Source organism: Lolium rigidum, chromosome 7, assembly GCF_022539505.1.
Source record: "Lolium rigidum isolate FL_2022 chromosome 7, APGP_CSIRO_Lrig_0.1, whole genome shotgun sequence".
In the NCBI taxonomy this organism is placed as follows: domain Eukaryota; kingdom Viridiplantae; phylum Streptophyta; class Magnoliopsida; order Poales; family Poaceae; genus Lolium; species Lolium rigidum.
The window spans coordinates 141464745-141491907 of record NC_061514.1 but is presented as its reverse complement, the minus strand read 5'-3'; the positions used below and the strand labels follow the sequence as shown (position 1 = coordinate 141491907).

Sequence of the window (27163 nt, the reverse complement as noted above, 5' to 3'; positions counted from 1 at the left end):
AGTTGTTTACTACTGTAGCAACCTCTCCTTATCTTAGTTTTGAGTTTTGTTGTGCCAAGTTAAGCCGTTGATAGAAAAGTAAGTACTAGATTTGGATTACTGCGCAGTTCCAGATTTCTTTGCTGTCACGAATCTGAGCCCACTGCCCTGCAGGAAGCTCAGAAAATTATGCCAATTTACGTGCATGATCCTCAGATATGTACGCAACTTTCATTCAATTTGAGCATTTTCATTTGAGCAAGTCTGGTGCCATTTTAAAATTCGTCAATACGAACTGTTCTGTTTTGACAGATTCTGCCTTTTATTTCGCATTGCCTCTTTCGCTATGTTGGATGAATTTCTTTGATCCACTAATGTCCAGTAGCATTATGCAATGTCCAGAAGTGTTAAGAATGATTGTGTCACCTCTGAATATGTCAATTTATATTGTGCACTAACCCTCTAATGAGTTGTTTCGAGTTTGGTGTGGAGGAAGTTTTCAAGGATCAAGAGAGGAGTATGATGCAACATGATCAAGGAGAGTGAAAGCTCTAAGCTTGGGGATGCACCCGGTGGTTCACCCCTGCATATATCAAGAAGACTCAAGCGTCTAAGCTTGGGGATGCCCAAGGCATCCCCTTCTTCATCAACAAATTATCAGGTTCCTCCCCTGAAACTATATTTTTATTCGGCCACATCTTATGTGCTTTTTCTTGGAGCGTCGGTTCGTTTTTGTTTTTGTTTTGTTTGAATAAAATGGATCCTAGCATTCACTTCATGGGAGAGATACACACTCCGCTGTAGCATATGGACAAATATGTCCTTGGTTTCTACTCATAGTATTCATGGCGAAGTTTCTCCTTCGTTAAATTGTTATATGGTTGGAATTGGAAAATGATACATGTAGTAATTGCTATAAATGTCTTGGGTAATGTGATACTTGGCAATTGTTGTGCTCATGTTTAAGCTCTTGCATCATATGCTTTGCACCCATTAATGAAGAAATACATAGAGCATGCTAAAATTTGGTTTGCATATTTGGTTTCTCTAAGGTCTAGATAATTTCTAGTATTGAGTTTGAACAACAAGGAAGACGGTGTAGAGTCTTATAATGCTTTCAATATGTCTTTTATGTGAGTTTTGCTGCACTGGTTCATCCTTGTGTTTGTTTCAAATAACCTTGCTAGCCTAAACCTTGTATCGAGAGGGAATACTTCTCATGCATCCAAAATACTTGAGCCAACCACTATGCCATTTGTGTCCACCATACCTACCTACTACATGGTATTTTCCCGCCATTCCAAAGTAAATTGCTTGAGTGCTACCTTTAAAATTCCATCATTCACCTTTGCAATATATAGCTCATGGGACAAATAGCTTAAAAACTATTGTGGTATTGAATATGTAATTATGCACTTTATCTCTTATTAAGTTGCTTGTTGTGCGATAACCATGTTTGCTTGGGAACGCCATCAACTCATTGTTGAATTTCATGTGAGTTGCTATGCATGTTCGTCTTGTACGAAGTAAGGGCGATCTACATCGAGTTGAATGGTTTGAGCATGCATATTGTGAGAGAAGAACATTGGGCCGCTAACTAAAGCCATGATCCATGGTGGAAGTTTCAGTTTTGGACAAATATCCTCAAATCTCTAATGAGAAAAGAATTAATTGTTGTCAAATGCTTAAAGCATTAAAAGAGGAGTCCATTATCTGTTGTCTTAAAATGTTGTCCCGGTATGGATGTCTAAGTTGAGAATAATCAAAAGCGAGAAATCCAAATGCGAGCTTTCTCCTTAGACCTTTGTACAGGCGGCATAGAGGTACCCCTTTGTCAAACTTGGTTAAAGCATATGTATTGCGGTGATAATCCAGGTAGTCCAAGCTAATTAGGACAAGGTGCGGGCACTATTAGTACACTATGCATGAGGCTTGCAACTTATAAGATATAATTTACATGATGCATATGCTTTATTACTACCGTTGACAAAATTGTTTCATGTTTTCAAAATCAAAGCTCTAGCACAAATATAGCAATCGATGCTTTTCCTCTATGAGGACCATTCTTTTACTTTCAATGTTGAGTCAGTTCACCTATTTCTCTCCACCTCAAGAAGCAAACACTTGTGTGAACTGTGCATTGATTCCTACATACTTGCTTATTGCACTTATTATATTACTCTATGTTGACAATATCCATGAGATATACATGTTACAAGTTGAAAGCAACCGCTGAAACTTAATCTTCTTTTGTGTTGCTTCAATACCTTTACTTTGAATTATTGCTTTATGAGTTAACTCTTATGCAAGACTTATTGATGCTTGTCTTGAAGTGCTATTCATGAAAAGTCTTTGCTTTATGATTCACTTGTTTACTCATGTCATACACATTGTTTTGATCGCTGCATTCTCTACATATGCTTTACAAATAGTATGATCAAGTTTATGATGGCATGTCACTCCAGAAATTATCTTTGTTATCGTTTTACCTGCTCGGGACGAGCAGAACTAAGCTTGGGGATGCTGATACGTCTCCAACGTATCGATAATTTCTTGTGTTCCATGCCACATTATTGATGTTATCTACATGTTTTATGCACACTTTATGTCATATTCGTGCATTTTACGGAACTAACCTATTAACAAGATGCCGAAGTGCCGATTCTTTGTTTCTCGCTGTTTTTGGTTTCAGAAATCCTAGTAAAGAAATATTCTCGGAATTGGACGAAATAAAAGCCCGGAGGCCTATTTTCTCACGAAGCTTCCGAGAAGACCGAAGACGAGACGAAGAGGGGCCACGGGGGTGGCCAAACCCTAGGGCGGCGCGGCCCCACCCCGGCCGCGCCGGCCCGTGGTGCGGGCCCCCGTGCCGCCTCTCGACTTGCCCTTCCGCCTACTTAAAGCCTCCGTGACGAAACCCCCGGTACCGAGAGCCACGATACGGAAAACATTGCCGAGACGCCGTCGCCGCCGATCCCATCTCGGGGGATCCACGGAGATCGCCTCCGGCACCCTGCCGGAGAGGGGAATCATCTCCCGGAGGACTCTACACCGCCATGGTCGCCTCCGGAGTGATGAGTGAGTAGTCTACCCCTGGACTATGGGTCCATAGCGGTAGCTAGATGGTTGTCTTCTCCCCATTGTGCTATCATTGTAGGATCTTGTGAGCTGCCTATCATGATCAAGATCATCTATATGTAATTCTATATGTTGCGTTTGTTGGGATCCGATGAATAGAGAATACTTGTTATGTTGATTATCAAAGTTATGCTTATGTGTTGTTTATGATCTTGCATGCTCTCCGTTACTAGTAGATGCTCTGGCCAAGTAGATGCTTTTAACTCCAAGAGGGAGTACTTATGCTCGATAGTGGGTTCATGCTCGCATTGACACCAGGACAGTGTGAGAAAGTTCTAAGGTTGTGTTGTGCTTGTTGCCACTAGGGATAAAACATTGATGCTATGTCTAAGGATGTAGTTGTTGATTACATTACGCACCATACTTAATGCAATTGTCTGTTGCTTTGCAACTTAATGCTGGAGGGGTTCGGATGATAACTCTGAAGGTGGACTTTTTAGGCATAGATGCGAGTTGGATGGCGGTCTATGTACTTTGTCGTAATGCCCAATTAAATCTCACTATACTCATCATGATATGTATGTGCATTGTCATGCTCTCTTTATTTGTCAATTGCCCAACTGTAATTTGTTCACCCAACATGCTGTTCGTCTTATGGGAGAGACACCTCTAGTGAACTGTGGACCCTGGTCCAATTCTCTTTTCTGAAATACAATCTACTGCAATACTTGTTTTTACTGTTTTCTCTGCAAACAATCATCTTCCACACAATACGGTTAATCCTTTGTTACAGCAAGCCGGTGAGATTGACAACCTCATCTGTTTCGTTGGGGCAAAGTACTTTGGTTGTGTTGTGCGAGGTTCCACGTTGGCGCGGAATCTCCGGTGTTGCGCCGCACTACATCCCGCCGCCATCAACCTTCAACGTGCTTCATGGCTCCTCCTGGTTCGATAAACCTTGGTTTCTTTCTGAGGGAAAACTTGCTGCTGTGCTCATCATACCTTCCTCTTGTGGTTGCCCAACGAACGTGTGAAATACACGCCATCACGTTCCTCCTGCCGTCCCAGAGGCCGCTGTTATTGCAGCCTGGTTTGAGAGCGCCAAGGCGTTGCTGTCTGGCACGTATGCGCACGCGTATCCGTGCGGGACCTCCTTAGGTGGCTCAGGCAGGGATTGGTAGTCACTAGGATCACCACCAATCTTGTAGACGACGTATGCCGATGAGTTCGGCAGTTCCGGTGCTACCCATGCGAACGCGCTGGGGCTGGAGCGGCATCTCTCCTTTGAAAGTCCCCAGAGCCGGTCCCGACGGGGAGTACCGGTGACTCATGATTTCTTGAACGACGCGCAGAGCGACACGCTCTAAGGTGTTCACCAGGCTCTCAGAGTGGCGGTGCAGCGAATGAGCCACCATGTAGTTGATCTCCTGCCGCAGCGACCTGGTGCGTTCTTCTGACGGGGCGGACAGGTCCACTCCATCGAGCGCGCCTTCAGGTGTGAAACCCTTCCACCTGAGCCATGGGAGCGGGTTCGGTGGAAGGAGCCGATGAGTTCGGCTTCGAGGGTTGCCTTGATCTCGTCATGCTTCTTCTTGAGCTCATCAGGCAGATCCGCGTACGTGACCGGAGTGTCTTCCGCCATCTTGGATGTAGATGGCGATGTCGTGGATGTCGTCGACCGTCCCACCGGGCGTGCCGAGAATGTGTTGACGTCGAAACCCACCGGCGGGTAGAGACGGGCAACACCGTAGAGCCGGGAACAACTTAGGGCTGCGGCTGGCCCTAGTCCCTACGAGCGACGGCCCGCAAAGCCTCCTGGTCGCACGCACCGATGTTTATCACAAGGGCGTGCCACCTGACCTATACCCGGTCAGGAAGGTGTGGATGATGCCTCGCTTAGTTTCCTGCAGGGCACACACGTAAACGTTAAATACGAGCCTCGATCGGCTCTCAGGTTATCCTGTGAATCGGCTCAAAGAGCCGATCCACCCATGATTCAGACGAGGTGTCCGAATATATGGTGGTCTTGCTTGATCAAGGTAAAGCTAATGAGATCTACGACGATGTGGGGTTCTCACCGCATAATCGGATCATCCTACTCCAGGTTGGGCCTCGCGGCCACGCACGGTGATCGTAAGCCGATCCTAAACAAGGCCTAAAAACCAACACGAGGTTGATCCTCGGAACATCCTGCTAGGGCCAACGAACGACACCCTACGTGCCGCTGGATCCTCCCCCTTCGTAAGGCCTAACTATTGCGAGATATTAAACTAATCCTTGTAGAACAAGGAGCAATCGTAACGGATCAGATCTACCAAACTATGATCAAGCGGGGTGCCGCCCCTACGCCTAAGATAGGCGTAAGGGCGGCTAGACATGCAAGGGTTGCACTACGAAAGCATGCAGCATGAAGAACAATGCTAACCCTAACATGTCTAAGATAACTACGTTGCTCGCCATCAAAAAGGCTTCGATACGAGCAACGCGTGAACAACGTAGGCAGGCTTGTGCTGCCTAGATCGCAAGATGCGATCTAGGCAGCATGATGCTTACCGGTAGAAACCCTCGAGACGAAGGGGTTGGCGATGCGCCGAGATTTGTTTGTGGTTGAACGTTGGTTGTTGTTTATTCCATAAACCCTAGATACATATTTATAGTCCAGCGGACTTTCTAATGTGGGCGTGCACCAAACCGTGCACGGGTAAGATTTTAACTTCTAAACTAAGATGCGATCTAATGTTACAGATACACGGGCAATTAAGCCCAACTTGGTATAAAAGGCCGATTCACGTATTTCTCCTATATATATATTCTTCACGTCCATCTTGATCGCGGCCCACCTCTGACTCGGTCAAATTCTGGTGATAACACATGGTCTCTAAAACAGTATGTTTACCATTAGTTTGTTTCACCATATTTCACCACACAACTAAAACAGTATGAACATATAAGCTACTTTCAAGTTTGAGACATTAGTGCCACTTTACTGTCAACAGTCATATATGTTGTCGGAAAGATTGATAGTCAAAGATTACAAAGCTCCAATTTCGAATATGGGGGCACCTTATAATCTTATATACATTATCACCAGGGCTATCATATATAATTTGAAACTGGGAAAGAGGCAAATACTTCTATTTTGAAAATTGGGGTATAGATAAGACCCGCATACAGAAATAAAGAAACAATTTGACAGTTTAAACTTTTTAGTGTGAATGTGCTATATTAACGCCGAAACAGTATCTCTGTTTCACTGTTACCTACTCCCTCTGTTCATTAATATAAGACACTTAAGATATTTTAAAGTGGACTAGATATGAACCAAAACCTACACATTAAAAATAGACTAGGTACAAACTAAAGTGAGCGAATCTATAAAAGAGCTAAAACGTCTTATAAAAGAGAACAGAGGGAGTATTTGTCTGCATTAAAAATGGCTTCATGTGCTTGGTTTTTGAGCAATAAGGCAAAAAAGGTGAGGTGACTGATAAGCTAAAAAAGTAGAAAGTAACTCCAGCCATAAATAATGTGGAATTAGTTTGATAAACTCGCTAAAAAAAGTCCTACCGGCTTTGTTAGGAACCACAAAGTTCAGATGTTAAGCACTCGTACTATTACTCTTAAACAAAGGTGCATCAACTAATTCAGACATTTGGCCAAACTCATGGTTCCTTGGGCTCTCACTCTTCTCCTAAGAATCTGAACCTAGATAATGAAGTACATCTAGTACTCTGAGCACTAACATGTTTCTGTTGTTGCTGAAATTCGAATTTGATGGTGAACTAGAATGGTTCGGGGAGAGAATCGAACCTGAATATCTTAAATAATTCATCAATCTCAGAATCGCCTGGAAACAGTGGCTTCTGCTTCACCATTTCTGCAAAGATACACCCACTGATCACACATCAACTGGTGTGGAATATTGCCTCGCTCCAAGAAGAATTTCTGGAGCTCTGTACCTATAATGTTACTACCTGAAAAATACTTCCCACAGACATGCCTTGTGAGTTGATGTGCCATGGTGTTGTTTGATACAAGAACAATGAGCTTGTTTAGATGCAAAATCATATGTAGTACATACTAAGATGCAAAATTGTATACTAAGATCCTGCCAAAAGGCGACGTTGTACTGGAACAGTTCTCAATGCGCTTGTAAACGAGTAATAGAAGAAAAATACCTCTTGAGTAAATGTATGAACAGGGATTCCAAAAGCCCTGGCTAAACCAAAGTCTGCAAGCTTCAGTGCGTTAGTACGCCGATCTACCAATAAATTCTGAGGTTTCAAATCTCGATGAAGAACTCTATGAGAATGACGATGAAGCAACGCCGCGGAGTATCTGATAGAGATATGACTGGAGAAAGAAGAAAACAGTCACATACTCACATACCAAGATGCAACCAGAAGAAGCTAATGCATTTTGAGTCAAATAAATATGCTAGGAATGAAGGCATAAAGACAGTACAATAGAATGTAATGCTTGCACTCATGCTATCTTTATTGCTCTTTGTATACCAGTACAAGCCACTTAATAAAAAACAATGTTGCATGAACTTCATGTTTATATACAGTTCGGTTGATCTAAAATATATTGCTACAACGCATACTGTAAGCAAACGCTAACATGACCTGCAGAACTGCCAAGGAACAGGTAATACTGATCAGTAATCAGAAAATAACAGCATGTCAAGAAATGCACCAACTACTTTGACCCAAAAGACCACAGCTCATGGCTGTCAGAAGTGGTAGTTGAAGGAAATAGTGCCAGCTCTGTGTGCAGTAACTAGTTACACAAAGACAACGAACGTGACAGAAACGGTACCCACATGGCGGTCATACAACACGGGATGGGTAGGTGGGCGTCGTCGGAGGGCTCGGGGGAGCAGCAGCGCGGAACAATCTCTCCAGGCAGTAGGCTGAAAAACTTCTTTCCAGCTTTTGAGTTAGCTATTGAGCTTGTAAAATGGCCAGTAACCTTCACGACTCCGGACAGTATTCCGGTTGCCACTTTCTCAGACATTTTTGTGACCTTCTTAGCCCTGCCAGCAAATATAAGAAATACCAAAATGAGATGCTTAAAGTGGCTAAAAAGTAGGTCGTGCATTACAGAAAACTGGGTTCTACAGGAAAAAGTATATAGTAGTAGACTTTAACCAACAAAGCATCATTTATACCTTGCCTCCAATCTTGTCAATGACACTGCGATTTCAACATAACACATGTGAAAAAACAAAGCATTCATGCATAGGTGGAAAAGAATGGGAACACTCAGTTAGTATTCATTGTGCAAAATAACATGGTACAACTCTATATCTTTTAAATCCCCGGTTTGCAAATATATGGTAGATGTATTATTCCAAACAGCTGAAAACAAAAAAAGCAACATACATCCTTTTTCAGCATTACTGAACCACATGAAGCCTTCATAGGTTAGAACATACATATCTGTGCCAGCCGATGCATAGTAACATCCATCAGATGTACTTGTGCTGCTGTTGTTTGGGGGTGTGGCCGACTGGGAACATCGGCAGCAGGCCAGCAGCAGTGAAACTGCTGGCAGAATTTGCAAGCAAAATTAAAACTCGTTATACTTATTTCTAAAACAGTAAACTATAGTTACCTATTTCCTGTTCGTAGAATATTGCAGGGAAGCTACGATACATGAAAGCTAAAATATAATCTAGAGGGGACATGGTCACTATAGATGAAGTTCCCATACGTTCAGTAGGTGGCAGCAAGATGGCAGTACCAAGTGCTCAGACCAACATTAATTGGGTTGAATTACATGCTTGTAGATGGTACTCATACCAATAGTTCTCACACTAAATGAAGAAGGATGGAAACAAAGTGTATTTGTAAATCTCAGAACAAAGAAAAAAGAACAAAATAAAAATAATACTAAGATGATTGATCTTTTCCATGGAAGAACTTTGGAAGAAGGCATCACAAATCCGAGACCTTGTAACAGGATTGATTCCTCCTCGTTCTGATCCAAATGAAGTTTTCTCTCAACTCTTAATCTACAATATAGCTTCCCTATCACTTTGCATTGTTGCATATTTTAAATACGAAGTCCTATAAAAATATCTCTATACCAAAAAAGAAGTTAAGAGTGCTATCACTTTAACTGTACTTGAAAGCAACAATCCTTCTAAAGAGCTACTAACTTGCATTATTCTACATTAGAAGCAAAGAATGCAGATACACAAGCTTTAGTTCACCGCGAAAGAGATACTCAGATATGCACAGCTCAAAAGAAATGACATTAGTAAAGAAGAATATGCTTGGAAGCTCGTGATTTGAAAGCCCAATGGCTATGCTTAGCTCAAAGCTGTGTTAATTTTTGCATGTGTATGATATGCGTCTAACATAAGGAAGGCGAACTTTTCATTACCTCGTATGTAAGTCCATCAGCCAACGCTTTATCTTTTCAATCCCGCAAACTTTTCCTAGAAAACATGGAGAAGGTAGGATCACCAGGGCGAGAATTCGAAGAAACAATAATACTGCACCCATCCTCTCGAAGATTATGTACAAAGCCTTGCACACACGGAGTGCCAACCTCAACCTGGTTATTGCATGTCCTCACACAAACCATGTCCCAAGGAGACAGTGTTGTTGGAGGCAATTTATGGGTGCTTTCCACTCTAAATAGAACGAAACGTAGGCCTCCCAAGCCTGCAAGCAATTAAACATGAAGCAAGATAAGGATGACTTACCATGAACAAGTAAAAAAGAAGTTAGCTACTTATTCTGTTTGGCCGTTAGGGATAGCCTGTAGAAAACTTACACCCAACAATCTATAGAGAGAAAAGGGAAGTTAATTTCCTAAGTTCTAACTCTAGACACTACCATGAACTATAAACCGATAACAAGGATTCTGTATGGCCAAAAAATAGTGAAAAAGACAAAGACATAACCTTGTTCTGTAATAAGCAACATTAATACACAACTAAAGGGGTAGACACAGAAAGTGCGGAAGATCCCGTCTCTCTTAATATTACTTATATGACTCCCATATAATTCAAGATGTGGTATTCGAATTCAAGTGAACAACCTATACACAAATTGCTCTAGCCTCTTTGAAGAAGAAGCCGAGAATAAGGCTGTTTGGCAAACGCCTCAGCTCTTTTTGTGTCTATTGTCTAAGGATATTGGCACATGCACAGACGGTATGTGTATATGCCAATTTCAAATTAATGAACTTGGAACTGTCTATGATGTACTTGTACTGATAGAAGACTGAAGCTCCTTGGGCAGCGAAACCAGATACTATGGTCTTCGCAACATAGTTTGTGTGTCCCACTAAGGTACATTAAGAGACTTCTATGTTGTGAAGATCATAGAAGTAATCTTGTGATCTGCTGAGTCAATTGCAATGGAGCGAGCGCAATCAGGTTGAAATTGTACAGAGCAGACATTTACCATTTGCTTTGACAGTGCCAACACTACCAGCCTTCAGAGTGCATAGGAAAATGTTACTGCAATGTAGGGCAAAATTATCACTATCACATGCAAGCTCGATAACCACATTGTCGTAATTCAAAAGCTGGCATACAGCAAGTGTAATAATAGAATTGCCTGATTCATAATCCACAGCTTCAATGAACCATCAACACTCCCACTAACCAATTTGGTTGGATCTGCAAGTGAGAAGTCTACTGATCACACTCATGTTCCCTCATTTCAGTGAGATGGTTACATACACAAGAACCATAAATTTGTTCAAACCTGGTACTGCAAGAAGCGATGGTCCACGGCTCCACGCAGCTAGCAACATACTACATTTGTGCTTCCTGGTGGTAAAGTTTCAAAATGATTCCATCAGCACGTTGCATAGATATTAAGATGGATCATAGACACAATTAAATGATTCCAAATTTAATTCTTTAAAAAATAATCTACTGAAACAAACTTAAGGTGAAGATGCAGCAAGAACATCTATATTTGGAAATCAGAGCTTCTAATAAAAATCAAAATTAGACGAGCCCTTGAGCAGCAAATGAACCAAGAAAGCATATATACATGGAGATCGTCTTTGCAACAAGATGATGTGTCTGCGATTTGAATTGCCTACAGATGTATTTGCACGTCACTGCTGGGGATCGCCATGGCGTGCGTCTTATAACGTAATTACATAAGTAGGGAAACACATGATAGAACATGATGTAAAAAAATGAATCCTGCTTGACAACATTGTAGTGGTGACCAGGAATTTTCTGGATAGGTTCAGGGTTACTTAACATAAGAGGTTGTCTGGTCATGTCCAGGAATGACCTTCTTGGCAGAAAAATAGTGTTGTATTTTAGAATCTATATATATGTTAATACAACCTAGGTTGACCACCGATTTTCTTTCCATATTTTCTAATCACAAAAAAATCCATTTTCCCATCTGTTTGTAATAACCTCACTCATAATGGAACATGAATGGGCACCAAGCGGTCAGCACTTTAAGAACAAAGTTAGCAAAAGAGAAAATCTGGAGTATCTTAAATTCATACTGTATAATCTCGTGACAAAAAAGACTCATTAATATCAATGGCGTGATCAAATACATGAACATTCAGGGAAGAAATCTGATATACTTAAAATTTAAAAAAGGACATCACGAGCAAGCCTGTGACTGCTGTCCTCCCCGTCCATGAGCAAGCTTGTGGCTGCAGAAAGTGCCCAGCTTAGATGATAGCATCACGATATCTAGACGCCACACATTGTGAATTTGGTAGTATAACAGAAAACATAACTCTACCGAGCCCACCCAAGATGCATCTACTGAAACTTATTGTTAGGCATCAAAGCATGGAAACGACATTCATATGAGAGCCACTATCTGAAGATGAGGGATGAGAGGTCTCACCAGCTAAGTGGGTGGTCTGGTCGGCGATGCTCGATACGAACCGCTGGTTGTCAACGATTAGGCCTTGATTGTCGTGGTCCCTGGCGATGTTGCGGTCCTCGAGGGCGCCCACGGCGGGGTACAGCGCAGGACCCCTGCGTGGGATGGGGACGATGGCGTCGTGTGAGGGCTCATCGCAGTCGGCGCCAAGCCACATGGCAAAAAGACGGAGGAGCAGGAGCAGGAGCAGGAGCACGCGGTCGGGGGCGGGGGCGAGAATCATGCCGCAGATGTGGTAGGGGAGAAGCACGAGGCGTGGCGGCGCGGAAACCGCGGCGGCGACCGTGCCGAACCATTGCTAGGGTTAGCCGCGGCGTCCCTCTTAGGTGCGGAACGGCGGGGCGCGAGTCGGGATCCAGTGGAGGGGCACAAGACGCAGTTCGCTCAGTGAGTAGAGGCGGCGGACGCTGCCGGCGTCAGAAGGCACGACGGCGGACGCGGCCGGCGTCGGACGGCACGGCGGCGGCGCATCGTGGAATCGAGGACGGAAGAGAGAGAGGTGGGTGGGGGAGAGTCCGGAGTGCGAGAGAATTGGGTCGGGTCACGGGTGGGATGTCTGTTCGTTTTTGCATTTAGGCCCTTAAATTTTCGGAAAATAATGCCGGCACTTCGATAAGTGCCAGTAATAATCAAACACTGACGGCAACCTCCTAAAAGTGCCGCTAATTAGGTAGTAATCTAAGGCACTTACCAAAAAGTGCCGCTAATTAGGTAGTAATCTAAGGCACTTACAAAAAAGTGTCGCTAATCAGTAGCATTGGAGGCATATTTCTAGACTGCCGGCAAGAAAGTGCCGGTAATCCGGACACGTGAGGTAGTGCCGGTTCGGCAACACCAGCAGCAGCTCGCTGTGGGACGAGCTGGCCTACGCGGAGGCCAAAGGCCGCGTCCGCCGCGGCCACCACGTGTAGCAGATCGGATTCGGCTCCGGCTTCAAGTGCAACAGCGCCGTCTGGCGCGCGCTCCACGACGTGCCAGCGCCAGCGATGTCCCTCGCCGGCGCCCCTGGTGACCGGTGTGGCTGCAAGCCTGCAACCCGTGGGTGGATAGCCTGAACAGCTACCCTCCCAAGGCATACATTTCATGATCTTTGTGGTACCGGATAAGTGGTTCAGCTTCGTACACGAGAATTGTATGATTATTATACATTACAAAAAAATACTACATATATTATTACTTGTCTTTTCTTGCTTCTTCATTTGATCAGTTCCTTTTCTAGCCTTTGTAAGTAGTTTTTATTGTTTCTTATGTATGGGTTGAAGTGATGTGAACCTCTACTTGTAACATTAGTCAGGCGTGATGTAAATGGAACCCGGTTATTTAAAAAGAAATATTAAGCTGTGAACGTTGGTACATGTACATGTGTATATGATTTGCTTATCTCCTATGGCTGACCAATGCAAAAATGAGCCCATGTATATAAAGAGGGCATGCCAGGGAGAAACATTTTAGAAGGGGTTGTAATTCTACATGAGACGATTCATGAACTTCATACTAAAAAAATGGATGGGGTATTATTTAAGATTGATTTTGAGAAAGCATATGATAAAGTTAAGTGGTCTTTCATACAACAAACTTTGAGAATGAAAGGTTTTGCTACGGAATGGTGTAGCTTAATTCAGAAATTCGTTCAGGGTGGGAGTGTAGGAGTTAAAGTAAATGATGACATTGGTCATTATTTTCAAACAAAAAAAAGGATTGCTGCAAGGGGACCCTTTGTCCCCAATATTATTCAATATTGTGGTAGATATGCTTGTCATCTTGATTGAACGTGCAAAAAATGATGGTCAAATTGGAGGGCTTATTCCTCATCTTGTTGAGGGGGGTATCTCTATACTACAATATGCCGATGATACAATCCTTTTTTTGGAACATGACTTACTTAAAGCTGTGAACATGAAGCTAATTCTTTGTATTTTTTAAAAATTGTCGGGACTTAAAATTAATTTCCATAAAAGTGAGCTTTTTTGCTTTGGAAAGGCGAATGATGACAAGGATGACTATAAACAGATTTTTGGGTGTGATGTTGGATCTCTCCCCTTTCGATATTTAGGTATCCCAATCCATTACAGAAAACTGAGAAATTCTAATTGGTATCCAGTTGAAACACGGTTTAAGAGCAAACTAGGATGCTGGAAAGGAAAGTTTTTATCTTATGGGGATCGATTGGTGCTTATTAATTCAGTTTTAACCAGTTTACCTATGTTCATGTTATCCTTTCTAGAAGTACCTGTTGGGGTACGGAAAAGATTGGATTTCTATAGATCTAGGTTTTTCTGGCAATCTGATGAAAATAAGAAAAAATATAGGCTTACAAAATGGAATATTGTTTGTCGGCCTAAAGACAGGACCAGTCCATAGATATTGGAGGCCCCGGGGCAACGCGACATCAAAGGGCCCACAAACAAAGACTTCGAAAATATATTGCGATTCCTACAGAAATATTGATTGTATTTTGAACTACAAACTATATGATTAGCAAATTGCATTGCACAGATGGATGGTCTATAGTAAAAAAAATTATGTCAATCGCAAGAACTATACTATGGTACATGTTTATACCAATTGCTTACTGTATACTCGTGTATCTACCTAGACATACTTTATAGGAAACACATCATCAGACAATATGGATAGAAATTGCAAAAGAAAACGAAGGAAAGTACCTGTACGTTGCTCGATCTGGGTGTTGGTAGTTGGATCGCAGCAAGAACTATGACCTCGCAACAAGATTTGAATCATCGTCTTTTCCTTTTTCTCTTGAACACTCCCTCGAATCGATCTGCAGTATCATCTAGATTTTAAGAACAGAATGAAAATGGCCTGAGTACATCATCTGTTTGTCTGTGTAAAAACTGAGAAGAAGAACGGAGCTATTTAGCAAAATGGAGAAGAGGATGGAAATGCAGATACCATCTCAAACAGTTGTGTGGAAGCTGCAACTACGCAATTGGCCTCCACTAATGCTCACGGCACATGAAACGGCGGCTCTTTTGTGGGAAGTCGAGGCATCAAGGGAAACAAATGGAGCAGTCACGATCGAGGCATTAACGGATTGGTCAAGATTTCCTATTTGTGCATCGGGCTGCAGCCTGCAGCGTGGTCTTTTTAGTCTTTAAAATTTACTAGTTGGATGCCCGTGCGTTGCTACGGAAAAAAATGTACTAATGTGCTTATGTACGTACGAGGATCAACAAGCAAAAATAAATATACCAGGACAACAAGCAATGAGTTTCAGTTCTCTCTCACCAGCGACCACAGTGTGCATGCGGTGTCGTCCTCTTTTATTGGCTAATACTATTATCTTGTGGGCATAATATTACATGATACTTCAGAAATAAAATTATATACAAAGAAAAATGATAGAAAATACTCTTTACCATATTATGTGGACCATTGCACCTGTCAGTCCTTTGCAAACAACAAAGACATGCACCTTTTGACAGCTATGGAATGAAATGTTGTGCTACATTATATTCCATATCAGTTCCAAGTTCATTGAGAAAAAAAAAGCTGGAAATAAGTCGTAGACTATTTCATCTTAGGTTCATACATCAGTTTATTCAAACACAAGCTCATTTGAGATCCATACATGACTTTATTCAAACGGAGGTTCCTATACAAATGTTCGTGGAAAATACTTAGTCTCTTGTAGTCATGTTCACTTTGCCACTATACGTAAGTTTAACATCTTGATCTGTGCATACATAACATATCATGAGTATCGCTAAGTCCTGACCTAAGTATTGAACACCCGCATTAGCTGCCCCAGGTGGGCTTCGTTGCATTTCTGCCACGGGCTACTTAATAAGGCCAGTATGTTATCTCAAAAGAAAAGAAAAAATAGGATGGTACAATGGTACACAATCTCTCCCTACCTAGTATAAGCCTAATTACTTTGCCAAGCCAGTGGTGTTTGTAAACGTTTTCACCGAATCCAGATCTTGATAAGCATCTCTATATACAAACTTATTTAGCGGTAGAAAATGCACAATACAATGAAGGACTCCTTGGTCCTCACCACTTTCCCATCCACCTCAATACAATGATCATGTCAAAGAGATGATTATTTGAGATTATCATACTACTGAATCATATCATTTTTTTTGAACAAGGGGTCTGAAAGGACCCCGATGCTGCTTTATATTATCGTCGGTGGAGTTACAATTACAGAAAGGGCCTCAGAATAAAAGTTTGATACAACATAGCCCTGGTCTTCTCTTCGCTCCTTCTCCACCACACACACGCCGCTGCCAAGCACAGCCTACTGCAGTACTACCGGGGACAAAGCCACTTGGAGTAGAGCAGCGGGAGCACGCCGCCTTGGAGCTAAAAGATCTCCGTATCAGCATCATGGCCTGGAGGAAGAACAAACTTCGTCGGCAACACGAAGAACAGGGAGGGAGCAGCGGCCCTACTGCCATTGATTTCAACAACTGGACGGAAGCTTGACGACGATGCGTTGCCGAAGAAGAGCTCCTGGGACACTGGAGCCCTTCAGCTAGTGATGTCGGCGGCGAACCAGCCGTCGAGATTTTACCCCTGTAGGAAGCAGCACCCGCGCCTCCACAGCTCCAACCTCTCGATATGCAGAGAGATAAGCTCCTTTTCTTCCTCTCCTCGCCTCCACGGCCGGCCAGAGGAAGAATCATAGCAAACCTCTGCAACATCAGACGGTCTCTCCGCCGAGCTCCTGGATCCGAACACGGTGAGACAGCCTGCCTCCTCTCCTCGCCACCACGGCAGGCCAGAGGATGCCCATCACCACCGCTATTCCGCCACAGGACAAGCCGGAAGAACACGACCTTATTTGGGGGAGCGGTGTTGCTCTCCTCCGTCTTCCACTTCGACCAGTGGAGCAAGAAGATGCAGACAAGGAACCCTAACCTCCAGATCTGATCAGGCTCTAGAGATCCGCTTGAAACTACGGGCAAAGAGCCCAAACTGAAACCACAAAACCTACAACTACAGAACCTAGACCTAACTACACCGGCGCCTCTCCTGAACCCACTCCAGCCGGCTAATCCGGCGGAGAAGAGGGAGGGAAAGTAATCATATCATTTTTAATGTCTGCTTACCTCCACACTGCAGTTGTTCCCATACAAATTTTTGAACATTCGAATGCATCAGGCAATGGACTTTCTGAATGTGTTGGATTGTGCAAGGTACTTATGAGCACAATTATTCCGAATAAATGGATTTTTTAAGAGATCTAGATGCATTGCAGACCTTTGCTTTGGCAATCGGAATGTCAACCTCCATCTAATTTCCTTCTCCATGTCCTTAAAGAACGGATAGATGGTCATAGTAAATTAAAAAGAATATACAAAAATTTCAGATGTTCTCTGTTTGCGCCATCCAAGCAAATGGTATAATTCTAGGTCTTATGTTTTCCGATTACAGTTTTTTATATACAATGCATACCTTGAGCTCCTATGATGTTGCCAAGTCGGGCCAATATCAGCTTTCTGACCCAATCAATCGGATCACCCTCCTGTTAGGTCATGGCAAAAGCTTAGTTCACAAGGTCAATATTTTGTATGACCTGTCTCATTCCTACAACCTCCTCTCTACTGCGGTAAGTACTGTCTGGATTCGACATAGAATGGCCATGGTATATGCATGTGTGCATGTGGAGAATCTAAAACATAAGAACATATTAACCAGAAGCTATATTAAAAATATAATGGAAGATGTTAGTACGGCCTGTGACATAACATTTGTAACCAGAATGAACGTTTGAGATGTATATCTATTGTATGCTTTGTGCAATGCTAGCTGAGAAACTTGAGACTTACAAATGTGGTTAAAAACATTTAAATCAAGGGAGAAGTGATTAGATGTTATTAACAACTGTTAAAACCATGCAAAGAGAGAAGTGATTCAGTTGTTCAAACCAGAAAAAAATGTTATTAACAACTGTTAAATCAAGGTAATCCCCGTGAAATGAACTAAACAACAATATAGTGCAAACAATTTTAAATGGCATGCTTCTCTTCATGTGTAAGCAAGCCTTCAAAATTGAACCTTACAAGCTTATCTAGGAAGATAGCTTTATTAGAACAGAGCAACAACCAGTCTTGATCCAAATCCATCCAAGAGAGGAATCAGGAATAATAAAACAACCAGCAGAGTATTATGAGTTTATGACCCAACCCATCCACCCATCCATGACCAGATCCCAAAAGGACATACATGCACAGAATCTACATCATAGAAATTGTCCAAGATTCCTGAATACCTACAATTGGTCCATTTTCAAAAAAATGTTCTTTGGCAAATTTATAGGTCTGCTTCACCGTAAGAATAACATACCGCAGATATCTCAACTACCTGTTCTGCTCAACATAGTGGATTCAATTGATCATCACCAGAAGCATTCAACACACTTCATTGAAGATAAGAGTGATTGTGAGTAACATTCAGAACTAATAATGAAATGAATTGTATATGTACCAAGAGAAGTCTGGGTGATTCTTGCAAGATCACTGTAAGTGAACAAGGTATGAAATGAATCTTAATTCTCTATTACTGAGACCAACTCATCTATAATTCGTGTTTCCTCGGTCACGAGAATTTGGTTGCATTTTGTGATTCAGCATCCTACAAAAATAATAGCTAGTGATACACTAAATTAAACAATGGATGGAGCACATAACTGAATTTGGTATACATAAACGTTTGACAGATCAAACAAGAAACATACTCTAGTGTACTCTAACCCCGACAAATTCTCCATATATATCTTATAGATTAGACACAATCCTACAAATGAATTCCAGATTAGTAGATACCAAACAATTCCTTCAAAATGCAGGTTTTCTTTCCACCAAAAAAACACATGAATTTCATAAGATCTATCATTATACTTTTATATCATCATGAATCAATTTTCCAAATAATTGCAAGCGGGTAAGGTATGAATAGCAATTAAACGTAGGGCCTGATGAGAAAGAGAGCACTGACCTCGTTGGAGGGCTTGGCCTCGTCTTTCTTAGAGACGACGAGGATGCACATCCCCTGGTTGTCGATCATGAGCATGAAAGAATGGGCGGTGAATAGGGCAGCAGCTCTGCTCCGGTCGTTTTGCCCCCAGCCCATCGATGGTGGTGACGTTGAGCACTGTGACGTGGTTGCCGGTGGTGGTGGCCTTGGCGAGCACCTATGCGAGACATATGACAGACTTAAACAAATCAACAAAGCTGTATTCATACGGCACACCAAAATATGATTCTTGCGGCTGATTATGCTCACATGATCACAAAACTCAAACGGACAAACCTGTTCTTTATTTGACCGTAATACCACATCTGAAATTTTTGCCACATTCTTTGCTGGATGAACTCGGCGCTTTGCATTTGTTGATGCAGAATTTCTTACCCCCTCTGAAAACTAATGACTAAAAAAGGCCTTGCACATTTCACGTACTACAGCTTCAAGGAGAGAATCCCCGGTTGCCTCTCTCTAGGAGCTTGACCATTATCCAAAAGGGCCTTTTCTCACAATATGAAGCCCTAGTTGAGCAGTTGTCGGCACTGTGTGAACAAATAATCATGACACTCAACTGTGTCACAAGGAGCATCTCATTAGGGTAATGTACCAAAGCATGCAATTTCATAGTCTCTTTTACAGCGATCAAGGAGATCTCAAACATCTCGAGCAACTTTAACCCAGACAATGCATTTCTACATAGGATGCAAGTGAACTGACAGAAACCACATTCACAACCGTCTCCTTCCCATCACCTTTCCATCACATCCTCGCAATCCATATACAGTTCTTTCACCATTGTACTGCAGAAAATAAAGAATATAAATACAGGTACATCTCTACAGATGAGTATTCTAGGGATTTCAATGGGAGGGATACAAATAATATATAATCACACGATCCGGATAACAAGCATGATCACTTATTGTATACTAACCATTCATGGAAGGAATACAAAAACCATTTTGTGCAATAATAGAAACATTCAGAGAACAACGATTCCTAGAAAACATGTTGCCTATACAAGCTGAAGTATAGAAGAAACAGACTGATGGCATACAATGTTTGAACAAATACAGAACCCATACCCAAAGCAAAGAAATTAGTCTAACAATCGAATGCATAGTCCTATATTTTTACTAATATGCACATATTGTCTGAACAGTGTTGAATTCAAAAGAAATGCATACTCACTGAAGAAGAGGATAATGTAGAGCAGAATGACGTATTGTGCCTTTCCTTTCTCTTTGGGGATTTTATTTAGTCTACTTTCTTGATGGACCTGGGAGACGAGCTGCTCGCGGTGGTGGTGCATGACAAATTGTTGGCCTCTCAGCCAGCGGGTGCCTTGTAGGGTAAAGCAGCCTTGGAGCACTGGCTGGTGCTGGTCGTCATCATGCTACTCCATGTGCTCATTTTTGGTGGAGAGACGCGGCTAGTAAGGGGAACACGGGAAGCTTCCTCCACACTATCGGACAGATAAGGCGGTAGCACGGCGGTAGGACTGAATCGCAGATGGAGAGCTCTGGAACCGCGGTCGTGAGTGCTTGGGGCGTGGCCATTCTGGGGGCTCGATTCAGTGGTGAGCGCTTGGAGGAGAGGGCTTGATCCTCATCAGCATGTACCGCGGGAGGAAGCCGCGACTCCCACGGATCCAGTGGAGACTTGAGGCCCGCACCCGTTCCTCCGCTTTCGTCGGCGCCTACCGCTGGATGGCCAGCGACCCGAGCATTCCAACCTCGACGAGATCGAGATTGGGCAGGCCTCTGGGAGGGAAGGAGAGCTGTGGCGGAAGGCGGCCATTAGTTGGACGGCGGCGGCGATGATGCCGAGAGGGAGGCGGGGTGAGGGAGAGAGGGATTGTTTCCAGATATTTTAGGTCAGCGTTAATGGAAAATGAGGATTGCGTCTTGAGTGCGCCGGGGCAAGGGCGCGACGAACAGATTACTTTCCAGTTTTTCTCAAATTCCGTGATTGTAGTGGTCTCCCAATTGTGCTGGTTTCTGGAAAGTGATCAGCTATTAAAAGAGAATACATGACACGGACGGTTAGATATTGAGCGGGATGTTAAGATGAAATCGAACGGTGAAGATGATCTGAATCTCCTTCACCAAACGCGTTGTACGACGTACAACCAACTCGAATATAATAGTAAAGATACTGGCGGGCCTTAGTACTACAAATGTTGTATTAATAGAGAAGTACCACCTGGGCCAGGGCCCCTTCGTCCTGGGGGGCCCAGGGCGACCGCCCCGCTGCCCCCCCTTATGGGCCGGCCCTGCCTAAAGATCAAGGTGGTTGATGACGCGTGAAGCACACGTTCGTTGGGAACCCCAAATAGAAGGTGTGATGCGTACATCAGCAAGTTTCCCTCAGTAAGAAACCAAGGTTATCGAACCAGTAGGAGATGAAGGCCACGTGAAGGTTGTTGGTGAAGGAGTGTAGTGCGGCGCAACACCGGGGATTCCGGCGCCAACGTGGAACCGAGCACAACACAATCAAAATACTTTGCCCCAACTTAACGATAAGGTTGTCAATCTCACCGGCTTGCTCGTAAACAAATGATTAAACATATGGTGTGGAGAATGATGTTTGTTTGCAAAGAACAGCAGAGAACAATGATTGCAGTAGATTGTATTCAGATGTAAAAGAATGGACCGGGGTCCACAGTTCACTAGTGGTGTCTCTCCAATAAGATAAATAGCATGTTGGGTGAACAAATTACAGTTGAGCAATTGACAAATAGAGAGGGCATACCAATGCAAAAACATATCATGATGACTAATATGAGATTTACTTAGGGCATTACGACAAAGAACATAGACCGCTATCCAGCATGCATCTATGCCTAAAAAGTCCACCTCCGGGTTAGCATCCGCACCCCTTCCAGTATTAAGTTGCAAACAACAGACAATTGCATTAAGTACTATGCGTAATGTAAACAATACAAATATCCTTAGACAAAACATTGTTGTTTTATCTCTAGTGGCAACAACACATCCATAACCTTAGAATTTTCTGTCACTGTCCCAGATTCAATAGAGGCATGAACCCACTATCGAGAATAAATATCCCCTCTTGGAGTTACAAGTATCAACTTGGCCAGAGCCTCTACTAGCAACGGAGAGCATGCAAGATCATAAACAACACATATATAATAGATCAATAATCAACTTGACATAGTATTCCATATTCATCGGATCCCAACAAACATAACATGTAGCATTACAAATAGATGATCTTGATCATGATAGGCGGCTCATAAGATCTAAACATGTTAGCACAAGAGGAGAAGACAACCATCTAGCTACTGCTATGGACCCATAGTCCAAGGATGAACTACTCACACATCAGTCCGGAGGCGATCATGGTGATGTAGAGTCCTCCGGGTGATGATTCCCCTCTCCGCCAGGGTGCCGGAGGTTATCTCCTGAATCCCCCGAGATGGGATTGGCGGCGGCGACGTCTCTGGAACTTTTCTCGTATCATGACTCGCGGTAATAGGGTTTTCGTGACGGAGAGAATAAATAGGCGAAGAGGCAGAGTCGGGAGGCGCTCGAGGGGCCCACACCCTAGGGCGGCGCGCCCCCCCCCCCCCTTCCTGGCCGCGTCGCGAGGTGGTGTGGGGCCACCTCGGCTCTTCTTCGTCTCCTCTTCGGACTTCTGGAATGCTCCGTGGAAAATAAGACCGTGGGTTTTTGTTTCGTCCAATTCCGAGAATATTTCCTGTGTAGGATTTCTAAAACCAAAAACAGCAGAAAACAGGAACTGGCGCTTCGGCATCTTGTTAATAGGTTAGTGCCGGAAAATGCATAATAATGATATAAGGTGTATATAAAACATGTGAGTATTATCATAAAACTAGCATGGAACATAACAAATTATAGATACGTTTGAGACGTATCAAGCATCCCCAAGCTTAGTTCCTACTCGCCCTCGAGTAGGTAAACGATAACAAGGATAATTTCTGAAGTGACATGCTACTATCATAGTCTTGATCAATACTATTGTAAAGCATATGAGATGAATGATGTGATTCAAAGCAATGGTAAAGATAATGACCAAACAACTGAATCATATAGCAAAGACTTTTCATGAATAGTACTTTCAAGACAAGCATCAATAAGTCTTGCATAGGAGTTAAATCATAAAGCAATAAATTCTTAATAGAAGGTTTTGAAGCAATACAAAGGAAGATATAAGTTTCAGCAGTTGCTTTCAACTTCAACATGTATATCTCATGGATAATTGTCAACACAGAGTAATATGATGAATGCAAATAAGCAAGTATGTAAGAATCAATGCACACAGTTGACACAAGTGTTTGCTTCTAAGATAGAAAGAAGTAGGTAAACTGACTCAACATAAAGTAAAAGAAAGGCCCTTCGCAGAGGGAAGCAGGGATTACTTATGTGCTAGAGCTTTTTATTTTGAAAACATGGAAACAATTTTGTCAACGGTTGTAATAATTCATATGTGTTATGCATAAAACATCCTATAAGTTGCAAGCCTCATGCATCGAATACCAATAGTGCTCGCACCTTGTCCTAATTAGCTCGGATTTCCATGGATTATCATTGCATTACATATGTTTCAACCAAGTGTCACAAAGGGGTACCTCTATGCCGCATGTACAACGGTCCAAGGAGATAGATCGCATTTGATTTCTTGTTTTTTATAGATCTCAACTCGAGGACATCCATACCGGGACAACATAGAAAACAGATAATGGACTACTCTTTAATGCTTAAGCATTCAACAACAGATAATATTCTCATAAGAGATTGAGGATTAATGTCCAAACTGAAACTTCCACCATGATACATGGTTTTGGTTAGCGGCCCAATGTTCTTCTCTAACAATATGCATACTCCAACCATTTAATCATGATAAATCACCCTTACTTCAGACAAGACGAACATGCATAGCAACTCACATGATATTCAACAAAAGTGTGATAGTTGATGGTGTCCCCAGAAACATGGTTACCGCTCAACAAGCAACTTATAAGAAATAAGATACATAAGCGACATATTCTTTACCACAATAGTTTTTAAGCTACTTTCCCATGAGCTATATATTGCAAATACAAGGAATGAAATTTTAAAGGTAGCACGCAAGCAATTTACTTTGGAATGGCAGAGAAATACCACATAGTAGGTAGCTATGGTGGACAAAAATGGCATTGGTTTTGGCTCAAGGTTTTGGATGCACGAGAAGCATCCCCTCTCAGTACAAGGATTTGGCTAGCAAGGTTGTTTGAAGCAAACACAAGTATGAACCGGTACAGCAAAACTTACATAAGAACATATTGCAAGCATTATAAGACTCTACACTATCTTCATTCTTGTTCAAACACTTTTACCAGAAAATATCTAGACTTTTAGAGAGACCAATCATGCAACCCAAATTTCAACAAGCTCTACAGTAATTCTCCACTAATAGGTTTAAACTACATGATGCAAGAGCTTAAACATGATCTATTTGAGAGCTCAAAACAATTGCCAAGTATCAAATTATTCAAGACCATATACCAATTACCACATGAAGCATTTTCTGTTTCCAACCAAATAGCAATGAACGAAGCGGTTTTCAACCTTCGCCATGAACATTAAAAGTAAAGCTAAGAACACCAGTGTTCATATGAACAAGCGGAGCGTGTCTTTCTCCCACACAAGGATTGCTAGGATCCGATTTTATTCAAACAAAAACAAAAATAAAAACATACAGACGCTCCAAGTAAAGCACATAAGATGTGATGGAATAAAAATATAGTTTCACTAGAGGTGACCTGATAAGTTGTCGATGAAGAAGGGGATGCCTTGGGCATCCCCAAGCTTAGATGATTGAGTCTTCTTGAAATATGCAGGGATGAACCACGGGGGCATCCCCAAGCTTAGACTTTTCACTCTTCTTGATCATATTATATCATCCTCCTCTCTTGACCCTTGAAAACATCCTCCACACCAAACTCAAAACAATCTTATTAGAGGGTTAGTGCATAATCAAAATTCACATGTTCAGAGAGGACACAATCATTTCTAACACTTCTGGACATTACCCAAAGCTACTGAAAGTTAATGGAGCAAAGAAATCCACTCAACATAGTAAAAGAGGCAATGTGAAATAAAAGGCAGAATCAGTCAAAACAGAACAGTCCGTAAAGACGAATTTTTTAGAGGCACTTAACATGCTCAGATGAAGAAGCTCAAATTGAATGAAAGTTGTGTACATATTTGAGGATTACTCATGATATTTCGCAGATTTTTCGGAGTTTCCTACAGAGAGATCTACTCAAATTCGTGATAGCAAGGAATCTGTTTTTGCGCAGAAATCCAAATCTAGTATCAACCTTACTATCAAAGACTTTACTTGGCACAACAATGCAATAAAATAAAGATAAGGAGAGGTTGCTACAGTAGTAACAACTTCCAAGACACAAATATAAAACAAAAATTGCAGAAGTAAAATAATGGGTTGTCTCCCATAAGCGCTTTTCTTTAACGCCTTTCAGCTAGGCGCAGAAAGTGTAAATCAAGTATTATCAAGAGATGAAGCATTATTACCAGGGGATTTGCGCCTACCCTTCTTACTCTTTGGTTTAGGGAATATATGGCCACATCTGGGTGTAGAGGTAAAATTTAGAGTGCCTTTCCCCACATCTATGGTTGCTCCCACGAGTTTCAGCAGGGATCTTCCAAGTGTGATTTGTCCTGTCCCTACACATTCAATAACGAGATAATCAGTGGATACAATGCTTCCAAGAATGGTTGTGAACACACCTTCAGCTATTCCCTTAGGAATTATAACAAAGTTATCGGTAAGAGTTATTGCTTCTCCTCCTTCAGTAAGTCCCCAAAGTGTCAAAGATTCATAAATACTTTTAGGCATAAGGCAAAACTCAGACATAATATCACAACGGGCATAAAAAGTTTCACCACAAATAGCAACTTTAATATTAGGGTCCCACATTGAAGGTTCAAAGTTTACTGGGACATAATCAAAATTCTCACGAATCTGACTATACCCTTCTTTTAAACAAGATATATTTGTCTCGAGAGTGTTTAATCTATTATAAATACTAGCAAGAGATGGATCAAAATTATTAGCTGAGCTAGATGATGCAACCAATTTTTTTATGGCATTAAAAGCTTGATCCCTATCGCAATGAAGGAAATCTCCTCCCATTACAGAATCCAAGGCATATCTATAGCGAAGAATAAGCCCAAAATAAAAGTTACTGAGAAGCAGGCTTAGAGTCATTTTAGGTTCAGTTTTACCATAAGAATCAAAAATTCTAGACCAAGCTCCCTTAAAACTCTCCTCATCTCCTTGTTTAAAGGTAAAGATCAATTCCTTAGGTGACAGAGTAACAACTACAGGACTAGTCATGATAACAAAATAAAGTAAATGCAAGTAACTAATTTTTTTGTGTTTTTGATATAAAGAAAGCAAACAAAACAGATAATAAAATAAAGTAAAGCAAGACAATAAACAAAGTAAAGAGATTGGATGTGGGAGACTCCCCTTCCAGCGTGTCTTGATCTCCCCGGCAACGGCGCCAGAAATTTAGCTTGATGACGCGTGAAGCACACGTTCGTTGGGAACCCCAAGTGGAAGGTGTGATGCGTACAGCAGCAAGTTTCCCTCAGTAAGAAACCAAGGTTATCGAACCAGTACGAGATGAACGCCACGTGAAGGTTGTTGGCGGAGGAGTGTAGTGCGGCGCAACACCAGGGATTCCGGCGCCAACGTGGAACCTGCACAACACAATCAAAATACTTTGCCCCAACTTAACAGTGAGGTTGTCAATCTCACCGGCTTGCTTGTAAACAAAGGATTAAACGTATGGTGTGGAGAATGATGTTTGTTTGCAAAGAACAGCAGAGAACAATGATTGCGATGAGATTGTATTCAGATGTAAAAGAATGGACCGGGGTCCACAGTTCACTAGTGGTGTCTCTCCAATAAGATAAATAGCATGTTGGGTGAACAAATTACGGTTGGGCAATTGACAAATAGAGAGGGCATAACAATGCACATACATATCATGATGACTAATATGAGATTTACTTAGGGCATTACGACAAAGAACATAGACCGCTATCCAGCATGCATCTATGCCTAAAAAGTCCACCTTCGGGTTAGCATCTGCACCCCTTCCAGTATTAAGTTGCAAACAACAGACAATTGCATTAAGTACTGTGTGTAATGCAAAC

General features: G+C 42.2%; 1 long non-coding RNA gene and 1 pseudogene across 6 annotated transcripts; one reads left to right on the top strand and one right to left on the bottom strand.

Annotated features, from left to right (window-relative positions):
• LOC124672090 overlaps positions 1–13041 on the top strand; it is a 28129-nt pseudogene extending 15088 nt beyond the window's left edge.
• A 2965-nt stretch (positions 13042–16006) lies between these two features.
• Positions 16007–20918, bottom strand: LOC124676141. 6 transcript variants are annotated; one of them, XR_006993538.1, is made up of 5 exons: positions 20139–20918; positions 19236–19747; positions 18921–19116; positions 18661–18719; positions 16007–18557 (listed from the first exon to the last, which is right to left on the bottom strand). It is a non-coding gene; the product is annotated as an uncharacterized LOC124676141 (long non-coding RNA). The 6 variants fall into 6 exon arrangements; XR_006993537.1 differs by having other exon boundaries at positions 18661–19116; XR_006993535.1 differs by having other exon boundaries at positions 16007–18719.
• Positions 20919–27163: the final 6245 nt, after the last annotated feature.